The following is an 11,618-nucleotide window of genomic DNA, read 5'->3' on the forward strand; positions in this document are numbered from 1 at the left end:
GGGTCAATAGCCTGCAGTGGTAGATACCTGCTGTGAGGGTCCTGCCCCTCCGACATTTCTGCAGTCCATTCATTTGTGAGGATAAGGGCGTTGCTGTACTCTCGGGAGAAAGGAAGCTGGGTCGTACTGCTCATAAAGTGGCCTGCGCTGGCGGCTGCATCAGATCTAATATTGCCTTGTATGCCCGAGTGACCAGGCAGCCACTGAAGATAGATGTCATGACCTTCGCGCACTGCCATTGTGTGAATTTCGCCAGTTTCCCATACAAGCTGACTGTGGTTGTTGTGAAGATTCCGGAGGGCTTGTAATGCGCTGCGAGAGTCGAGGAATATTACCCATTGCTGGGCATGATGTCCGCTGATGTAGTGAAGTGCAGCCCTTACAGCTGCCAGTTCGGTAGCAGTCGAGGATGTTTCGTGGCTAAGTTTTGTTTGGATAGTGCACCGGGCAGCTGGGATCCACACGACGATGGCGGATGAGCCCGGGCGAACCGAGCCATCCGCATAAACTTGTGCGTAGCCTTTGTAGGTACTGGAGATATACTCGAGTGTGAAGAACTCGAGCGCGGCTGCGGGCATGGTGGACTTTTTGCTGATTCCGGCTATTGTTGTGCAAATTTTCAATGGCGCCAGTATCCACGGTGCTACTATCGACTTTTGAGGTCTTTGAAAATTGGCTGGAAGCAGGCGTCTAACATGCTGTTCTGAGATGTCGGCCAAAGGATGCGTGTAACATCGAGTCAAACGGCGCAAAGACGTTCGAAGGACCTCTTGGCGTTGTAGCACTGTGGCGGAAATGCACCGAGCTTCGCGCAGAGTTCCAACCGTCAATGTGCAGTTAGGCAGACCCAGTCAGGTGCGCATTACTCTTGCCAGCACTGAGTCTATGACCTTCAGGCTTGTAGGCGATAGCTGATGTAGGGCCGGCAGGCTGCATCGGAAAAGGCCGACAAAAGGGGCTTTATATAGGCAAAAAAGGGAGGATACAGGGCAGCCCCACGAATTTCCACCGAGCATACGCAGAATGCGCACAAAACACAGAAGCCGCTCCTTCAGTCGCCGAATATGTGGGGCCCATGGCACTGAGCGGTCAAACGTTACTCCGAGAAAGTTGTGGGACTTGACATAAGGTATTGGAGTACCTTCTACTGTGAGTGTATAACGAGAAAAATCGCGCCGCGTGAATGCCATCGCAGCACACTTCTCAGGGGAAAAAAATGAGACCACAGCTTCTGAGATATTTTATCATCTTCGCAATTGCCTTCTGGAGTGCGGCGCGAATGTTTCGACGGTTCCTGCCTAAAGCCCAGATGCAGATGTCGTCTGCGTACAGTGAAATGTTACCATCTTTGTACAGGACTGTTGGGAGCCGGTATGAGACAAATCCTAAAAAGCGTCGGGCTGAAGATGCCGCCCTGAGGAACTCCTTGCGTGACGGGATGTTTGGCCGTTTCGCCATTCCTGGTGGCCATGTAGACGTACCGGTCTTGCAAGTAGTCACATAGCCAGTGGAAGATGCATCCTCGAAGCCCTATGCACGTCATCTCTCTTCGGATGGCTTCGTGTGCGACGCTGTCGAATGCTGCTTTGATGTCAAAGAAGACAGCAAAAGTGATGTTTCCGGCTGATTGTTGCCAGGTAATATCTGACACCAAAGAAAGAATGTTGTCTACGCTACTACGTCCTCTCCTCAATCCAGACATTTGCAATGGATAAATGTCTCGATTCTCCAAGTCCCGAACAAGCCGTTACAGCACCATCTTCTCCATTACCTTGCCAATACAATTTAGCAGTGCAATTGGCCGATAAGAGTGTATATTGGTTGCCGGTTTCCCTGCTTTGACGATCCGGGCAATCTTCCAGCAGGCCTCAAGACGCCCGATCTGCCAGGATTGGTTGTAGAGGAAGAGCAACTGCTGAAGAGCCTTGGGGCCCAAATGGCGTATAGCCGAATACGTGATTCCATCAGCGCCCGGAGAGGAAGACAAGTTGAGGTTTTCCAACGCCGTGGTAAGCTCTTAAATGGTGAAGGGTTCATCCATGAGCTTTGCGTTCGCGGTGGAGTAGCAGAACGCGGACACCTCCTAAATTACCACGTTGCTGGGCGGACTGATGATTTTAGTGAAGAAATGGTCGGCAACGCTCACTTCACTGACGCCCTTCTGGAGAGCCATGGCTGAAAACGGGTGAAGTGGGCTTGGTGGTGTTCTCAAGCTGCGAAACGTTTGCCAGATACGCGTGAGTGGTTTGCGGGGATCTAGTCGAGAGCAGAACTGACTCCAGCGCTGTTTAGCGAGCTTGCGAATGTGTTTTGTACGTGTTTCTGCGCCCGTCTAGTGTCTCGAACATCATCCGGAGACGCCGTTTTTGGTCCTCGCCGCTCTGCTTTCCTGCGAATTGCCCTAAGTCGCTCGTACTCGATGTCTACTGCTGATGCCTCCCGGGGAAGCAAACAGCGTCTTTCGGATGCAGCCCTCGCGTTCGAAACAGCGTCAGCAAACTTCTCGTGCGTGCTAAGAGTGGCACTGCTCTCCTCGAGAAAGTCTCATAACTTCTCCCAATTTGCACTGTGCACGCTGAGTTTTTGTGGAACTCCACAGATTCCCTTGATGATTGTATATGAGGGAAAATGGTCATTTCCAAAGCTTTCTACGTCAGCAAACCACGATGCAGATAACAGCAGCGATGTAGATATCACCATCACATCCAAGGCACTCGAAGTTTTACCACGGACAAATGTGGCGCTGCCCGTGTTTAAGACGTCCAATCCAGCGTTGGTAGCGACGTCTAGAAGGCGGTTTCCCCGAGATGATCTGCTTCTGCTTCCCGAAGCCGGGTGATGCGCATTGATGTCACCCGTCAGCACATGAGGTGCCAGAATAGAATGCAAACGCTTTGTGTCAAAGCGCGCTCGAGGAGGTATGTAACCATTGATGACGGTGAATTTTACGGCCTTGTGTTGCACAGTAGCCACGACGTACTCATTAAAAGAGTCTGGGGGTACACCGTGGACAACAAATGAGAGGTCATTGTGAATTGCTAGTAGAACCCTGCTTCGGTTCATGTCGGTTGTATATTCCAAGAGCGAATGGCCAGAAATTCTAACCTTGGAGCGCTGGTTAGATTCCAATTTGGCGAATATAGGGAAACGGTGCTTGCTGACGAATTGCCGGAGGTAAGATAATCGTGGGTGAAGCCCACAAGCATTCCAGTGAAGTATGGTCGCCTCATTTCGGATATTTTGTAGGCGCAATGTCGTGCCGGTGCTCAATGCCAGTGTTGTATGAGGAGAGCAATGACATCGAGTACTGTTATGATCGCATGGACCTTGGGATACGTGATAGGAGCCAGGAATGACTGCACAGCGTCTAGTAGCACTTTCCATGAAGAGCTTGAGGTATGAGTGGGCAGCTGTTGCTGCTGGCAACGTAACGCTTGGGTCGGCATGATCGTAACAAAATGGGTGATAGATTAGTAGCCTACAAGAGTGTAATAGCCGAAATGGCTGTCTTAGTCATTTGAATTAAGCAGGTAAGAACGTTATCGTACAGAAAACCAGGTTTTATGAGTGTTTTACGGTAAATATTTGCAGTGTCACGCCGGTGGTTAGCAAAACACATTTCTCACAGACGTGATATGACGCGAATCTCAAGAAAGCATACTTGGCCATAGATAGTTTTTGTTTAACTTCGTAAACGCTCCTGAAAAAACAAAACAAAAATGTGCAACCCGCATTTCAAGCTTTAGCTAAAACGTTGTGAAAAGCAGGAATGAAAAAGCCGTGCGGTATCTTTAGAAAAATTCGTTGAAATCCTACAATGCCGCAAAAAATGTTGTGAGTTTAATTAAAAAAAGCTAAAAGTTTGCTTTCCAAATATGCCGAATGAGACCGTATCTGCTTCTTACGGAATTTCTACAAATAATTTGTCATCTCTTAGCTTCCTATCTTTTGTGTAATATCACTATGCAGCTCTCGCACCCGATTCCCCAAAATAAATTGCAAAATTATTTTTGTATTTTTAAAGCGAAGCTTTAGTGCTTTAAATGGTGCCGTTGTAGGCTAATGCATCCTGCAGGACAGCCAAGTTTTTCTGACGGTGATGGTGGTTGATCGCGGGGAAAATGCAAGAAAAAACGCTCGCCGTGACAGGTATCGAGCCCGGGTTCCTCGCGTAATTTAAGCCGGCGTCCATCCGATTTCTCCATTTCGACATGATAGAAGTGAACGCCCAGGTGGAGGTACCGCTTCACGCCGTACATCCCAAACACCAACCTTAGGCCTACGGATGGCGGTGGTGGTGAAGGTGGCAGTAAAACATTTTATCAAATAAAAGAGGTTCGCGTTTAAAAGCGGGAGAAGCCTTCATTCCAGGACCCCTTCATCGGCCGCGTTCTGCGTGCCAAATCCACCAACTGCCGCTGGTCCTTACTGTCCAAACTGCACAGCGCGGGCCCCCACGGCACGAGGGTGTGGATGCGATGAATGGGGGCTGCTGGTGTGTTGTGGCAAGCCCACGTGGTGTTTTACAGTGTTAAAGCTCGCTGCCGTGTGGGTATGTTGGTGGATATATTGTGGGGTGTATGCTATGCAGGAAGCTAATGTGGGGGTGTGTGTTTGTCTGTACTTTTCGCCAGGCTACAGCCATCTCTAGGGTGAGCTTCTGGTGCGTTGGTGGGTAGGCACATCTGGCAGGTGGTGCTGCAAAAGTGCACGGTACTGCTGCTGGATAGGCTCTGGGTCACGGAGGGACTGGTGCAGTGTCCGGACGGTGCATGCTCGGGCTGTAGCGTGTGCTCGCTCGTTTCTGTATCGTTCTGTGTGACCTTGCCGCCATTATGGTAGTGTAGGGTTTAGGGTATCCTTGTGCTTGTTTAGTAGTCGGAGGGCGGATATTTAGATGTGATTGTTGCCGTACTTTCTGTATGCCTGTTGGCAGTCTGCAGTTATGTGAAGTGGTTTATTCGAAGTTGTAGATACCATCGCCAGTGCGATGGCCGTATTTTCGGCCACGGCGATATTTCTGGTTTTTACGGTTGCAGAGCGAACGACATCGCCTGAGCCGGCGATGACGCTTGATGCTGTGGCTGGATGGGATGCATAGTGGGCCGCGTGTGTGAATAACCGATGGGGGTGGTCACAGTACTTCCCTTGTAGAAATTGTAGTAATCGTTGGAATTGAAGGAATCGTAGGAATTGCGTGTTTGGTATTCTAGAAAAATGATGCGTACCTCTAGAGTAACCCATTGCGATGAGGTAGAGGACAGTGTTGTGTGCGTCGGACAAGGCATCGACGCCGAGGAAGTTTAGCAAGATCAGATGTGATAGCATACCATGGACAATCACTATTAGTGGGTATGTGCTAGAAAAAAGAGGAAGAAGAGAGCGGGTCTGGCCTACTCCAATTATTATTTCAGATTCTTTTTCTGTATGTTTAGCCCTTTCTTCGCCTGAAGGCACTCCCCTTCTGCGGACGTTTCGGTCACTCCTGCCGCATCACCTCACTGAAATTAACCTCCTTTGGGTTCCTGTTCATGCGGGGATCACACTCAACGAGACCGCCGACTCTCTGGCATGGATAGCATTTTCTGGGCCTGTTGTAGACGCCGTTGAACCGACACCTTTAATAACCGCTGCTAGGTATCGTAGGACGTTGAAACTCCAACAACAGCACGGATCAGTTTTATCGTCATTAAGCGATTTTAATCATCTGAAATTCTCATGGAAACCTGAATGGCGCCCTTCGCGCAACTTAGAGGTGAATATTATAGCCCTATGTTGTCGAGCACCCCAGTTAAATATGTACTTACACAAGTCTCGTCTGGCGCGAACAGCTCTGTGCAGCTATAGTAACAAAGACGAGTCTGTACAAGAGTACCTGTTGACATATTGACGTTTTTTACGTCTCAGACGTCGGTTCCTGGAGGTGCCCCTTTGCATTATGGGGATATCCCTATTAGTGCCGGCTCTACTATCATTCGGGGCATACGAAACGGTGTTCTGCCGCCGGGGTGTATGCTCTGCCCTCCTGCGCTTCATTAAAAATTCCAATTGATCCGCTTTAAGATTGCGATTTGTGACTCTCGACTTGGTTTCTCAGTGTTTTCTGTCGTTTATGGAACCAAAACTCTTTGAAACCGGCCTAAATTATCTTTTCTAAGCGTCTCGTAATTACATTTATTTATATTTATTACACTTAGTACAAGAATTACATTTATTTTAACCTCCCTCTGTCGAATGGCCGATCCCCTGATTGGGTATGTGCTATATCTATAGGCACAGCAGGAACAACAACGTAGCGGAGGATTCTGAAGGCAACGTTATGAGAACTAGCCACAAGATGTGGTAGCCGTGGTCTGCCGAGGCCGTCATGGCGGACGCCCGGAATCCCATCCATATTGCGGAGCTAGCAACATCTACCTGCTGCTCCACTGCCGCAGAGTGTATCGCCGGCATCGACGGGGCGACGTGGTGTTCCCGAGCCAGGCTGCGGTGCCGGCAGGTCTACGGCCTTTTCGTCGGCTGTGCATTATTATCGGCGGTATGGACTGTGCGACGTGGTGTTGCCGTGACGAGCCACCAACAGCCGCCGCATGGAAGACATTTTGGCTCCGCATCAAGTGCGCCACAAGTGAGATGTTTTGTTAGTCGTTTGTGAACTGCACTTGGATGCGTTAGTTTTCTGATTTTTGCCAAACTTTGTGTCCGTTGTATAGAGCGTTCTGGTAGTAACTGTACCTTCATACCGTTAGCTCGTCTCTCAGAGATAATTGTTTGTGTCCGTGGTTATAGATTTTTCCAGGCGCCTGTCTCTTGTGTGCGACGCGAGTCTCAAGGTCTAGTCACTAATACCACCACACCATGCTCGCAGTGTGGGATTGGCCAACGAAAGTATCCATCAATAGAAAGCTTCACGTTCAACTGTCGTCGTTGTTAGACGGAAGGTACATGTATTTTCTGATAATACACGTAATAATATATTCTGAGAAATCTTAAAAAGCAATGAAGTTGTATAGGATAAAAATATACAGAAAAAATCGGCAGGAACTGGTCTGTTCACGCGCTTTGATGTTGAAAACCTAGCGGTTATCTAAGGCTTCCTTACTGCTGGATCGTGTTTGCGACCATTCATTCGCTTTAGTTTCTTCGTCTTTTTACTAGAATAACCCTGACAGGCAGACTAGCCACTACTCATGCGACAGCTTCCCCAGTATCAAACTCTCCTTCACGTGCCCTTATCCTTTCCGTGCTGTCACATCCATCTTTGACAGCGCACGTGTCAGGATAATTTATCATTCATTCTGCCAGTGTGCCGGCCTAGAGCAGCGGTTAGCGCGCTTGCCTTGAACTAGTTTTGAACCCTGGCTTAAACCCCACTCGAACTGAAATTTAGGTTTTCCAACCACAGCCATTTTCCTGCCGCTCGTGTTGGCAGACAACGACTACGGTAAATTTTATAGGGCATCTGAGGCTTTCGCTCTGATAGAAATTTTACAGGAGGAAGTTATGCACGATGATCGTAATGTCGGCGTTATAAGATGTAGACGGTTTACAGGACCTGAAGATAGGCATAACGTAAACCGCGTGTTCTTCTGGAAGGCTGGGTCGTCAACGGGGCATGTACAATTTTGGCGCCAGCTTTGTTTGCGTGTACTTATTGCCGAGACGCAACTAACGCGCGGTGTCCTGCAGGGTAGTATCGGTGATCAACACGTAAAATAGAAAAAGAAACAGAAATAAGCTGTTAAGCACTACGTTTGCTTACTCATTGTATTCACTAAGTGAGTCAGAGGAATCGCCTACCTTCTTCCGACGGGCAGTAGTATTCGCTTCAACTTTGTGGGCCGTTATGTATGGTATAAACGTAGGGAGTCGTAACTGTCGTGAATGTATCAATAATGCAGCGCACTAAGCACAGGACACAACTTAAGCACCGTGAATACGCAATGATCGTTGCCAAGTACTGACGATGAGGAACATGACCCAAAAGCGAAAGAAGATATTTTCAACCAACTTACAACTGTTTCCGTGTCTGGAAGGTGAAAGCCAGCGATTATAAAATACTTCTTTACTGCTACATTGAGTTTGAGTCTCTTTCTTCACTTCGGTTTTTTCGTTTTTTCAAGCGAATTGCTCAGACAGGCGTACTGGCTGCAATCCACATGAAAACGTCCCCACAGTAAAAGCCCACATCCACGGGGACGCACGCGCCATCCGTTCACACGCCCCAGGGGGCGCATTAGGCTAAGTCATGTTCCATTCTGGCACGGAGTTCGGGCTAGCGCAATTGTTAACAATATTGGCTGCTGCGGTGGCGACCAGGGTTGAAATCTAACACGAACGAAATTGTGTTTTTATTAATTTATTTTCCTTTAGGGCGGCAGTCGTTTTGGTACCATTCGAGTTGACACCGCCGCTGCCGACAATGACTACGGTCACTTTTTGCTTTTCATGGTACGATTAGCTGGGTTGAATATTGCAGGTAATATCCCTTCCACGGATTAGAATACTGGACACACTTTTGATATGCTTCTGCGCTGCTGAGCCCAAGGACGCGGATGTCGTTCCGGCTGCCATGGCTCTTTTTGATGGATGCTAAAAGCGAAAGCGCCCGTGTGTAAATATTTTGCCGCACGTTAAGGTTCTCACGTGGTCTCAGTTCATCCTGAGCCCTTTACTACCGCGCGCCTCTTAGTTCATGAGCAGCTTCGATGAGTCAAATATCGCAATAAATCAAATTTTGAGATATGTAAAAGAACTGGGGTGCCCAGGCAAACGCACTGTCACTTAAAGGTTTTACGAATATGCGTCGCAACGTTTCAAAAATAGTGGAAACACTAGAATTTCTTAGGAATTGCAGAGAAAATAAGAATAATGCGCTTGGAACTGACACTGTAGGAACTTTCAGAATGTTTACGGGAAAGTTAGGAGGTGTGCCATTCAACGCAGAAAGGAATTCCCAGTTCAGTTAGGCGCGCACATAAGTGCGATCGATCTGCCTTGTCCACAGTTAATTCGCCGCATATGACCGGGGAAAGGCGGAATCGCCTATTAATTCTCCTCAAAGCGCATATAAGCACATAGCACCAACGTTCACGGACTCTGCGCAACTGAAAGCGATGACGCTGATTCAAATCTTCCTACGTAGTGATGCCGTCATCGATTTGGAGATTTTCGCTTTGAGAGGGAATAAAAAACAAAACAAAATACATGAGGATTGCAGGTGTTGCGGTGGCCGGAAACAAAAAAAATAGTAAGCTTGCTTGGTAACATAAGCACTGAAAAGTAAGCATGTCACAAGAAAACCAAACATTGGCATTCAGCGAAGTGACGCAGGCGTAAACTTTTAAAAAATAGCTACAGCGCGAAAAGAAACAAGGACACAAAAGACAGCTGGACTAGCACTGACTTCCAACTGAATTTAATACGAGAACCCTTGCATCTTTTATACCCACTCTTCATGTTAACAGCAGCAAAATTTACTACGCGAACCCCTGCACCTTTTATACCCGCTCGTCATGTAAACACCAGTAAAATATTTTACTAGTGTTAACATAGAGTCGGTATAAAATGTGCAAGGTTTCTCGTATTAAATTCAGTTAAAGGTCAGTTTCTGTGGTCTTGTTTGTTTTCGCATTGTAGCTATTTTTAAAATGAACTAGCAACTCGCCCAACAGTACACTTTGTTAAGCAGGCACAAACGCTTTTTAAACATCTGCAAAAGAAGCAAAAAGTTCGAAAATACAGGCGGCTGAGTAGGCAAACAATCTGTAAGCCCTTAGCGCTGTTTAGTGACCTACGATTGCCTTCAGCATAGCGGCACATTTGCTTCGTTCGCCAAAGCGAAGTCACTAAAAGGAAACGTCAGACATGGATGCCGCTCAGAATTGATATCGAGATCAGAAAAGCAAACAGAAGCTCCGTTTTCCTGCTTCGTTTACAGGAACAGACGCCATATTAAACGCTCGTTGGTCTCCCTGGTTTTGAAGAGCTGCGAGTGGTTTGCCGTATCCACCGAAAAGTACAGTTATTATATGCAAGCGCAGCCTCACACTGCGTACAGAAAGATGCCACTTCGCACTGTAAATGCAGCCAAATGGCTAAAGTAGCAACAATTCGAAGGGGCGGAAAGTCCAACGGGCCACAACATTTCGGAACCTGAGTGCTGGGGAACCACCAACAAGGTAGGAAAGAAACAAGCAGACCTAACGGGTTCTTTACACGCTTTTAATTACTCCAATTTGGTATACGCTTATTAATTAATTAATTAATTCAATAATTTATGTATTTATTTATTTATTTTAGTACAGCCAGCCCCAACACGGTGCCCTAGAAGAGTGGGCTACATGACAGATGAAGAAAAGAACGAAAGGAGCGTACAATTGCGAACTCACCATGCAGAACACTGCAATTCAAACAACATAAAATAGGTTTTACATACAAACAAAAGCAACCATTGCTGGTTAATTAGACATTAGTTTTTCGAATTCCTCGATAGCAGTTGGTTCACTATTTTACTATCAAGGTAATTCCATTGTTTGTCATTGTGCGAAAAGAAAAAGAATAGTTCACAGCATTGTTTTTGGGCTTCAAAGGAACCACACTTTGCCTGTGACGTTGTCTGGTATAGTAATCGCCAGAGCATTTTAAATATTTGTCGGTGGTGCAGTTTATTCGACAATTACCTATTTTAAAGAAGAACAATAAGCAGAAGATTCTGTTTTTCTGCGAAATTCGTTTCACTGCTGCTTTTACAACTAACTCAAAAACCCAAGTGTTCGGCTATATTGATTCAAAATATATCGGGCGGCCTGGCATTCAACATTTTCTAATTTGCGAGTGTTGACATCGGCACAATGATCCCAGTCGATGTTTCCATCGAATGGGTTGGTTGAATAAGAGATTCGCATGCCAGGAGTTTAGTCTCGCATGACGAATGATTAAGGGAATGTCTCAAAAATTGTAATTTCAGCAATGCGTTGTTAGTTATGTAGTGACTGTGGGGATGCCAGTGGCGGTTGCTACATATATGCAAGTCAAGATACTTGTATTCAGAAACTCGACTTAGGATATTTTCATCGGCTGCGCAATCATAAATTATGGGTCATTTCTTATGTGTTATCTACATAACAACACTTTATCGATAATGGACACATATTTGCCAAGAGGTACACCACTTCATACGGTTCTAAATTTCTATGTTTATTTTTGCTTGTTCCTCAGCTGTGACAAGGAAACGCAGTGCACAATCAGCGGTGTATAGTCAGATTAATGAAGAGAAGAAATAATGACGACCCCAGGCTCTCTCCTGAACCAACGGGTAACATCATGGAGGGAGTGCCTTTAAAAACAACGTATTGCTGTCGTGGTGTTAAATACTTGTAGTTATAGTTTCGCAGTTGTCAGTTTTTTAACGATGTATTCGGTTTAATTAGCAATTTAAAATAAGAAACGTTATCGAATGCTGTGGCGAAATACAAAAAAACAACCTCAATATGTTTTCTCTTATAAATAGCTGTAGGGAAGTCGTGTGTCATTTCAACCAGTTGAGTTACAGCTAGGAAAATGCGTTGCAATCAACGTTGCGTTGGTGTTAGAATGAAGTAATTTTCTAGGGAAAG

Source organism: Haemaphysalis longicornis, unplaced genomic scaffold, assembly GCF_048455015.1.
Source record: "Haemaphysalis longicornis isolate Haplotype H1 unplaced genomic scaffold, Haemaphysalis longicornis Haplotype H1 scaffold_8, whole genome shotgun sequence".
Classification (NCBI taxonomy): Eukaryota; Metazoa; Arthropoda; class Arachnida; order Ixodida; family Ixodidae; genus Haemaphysalis; species Haemaphysalis longicornis.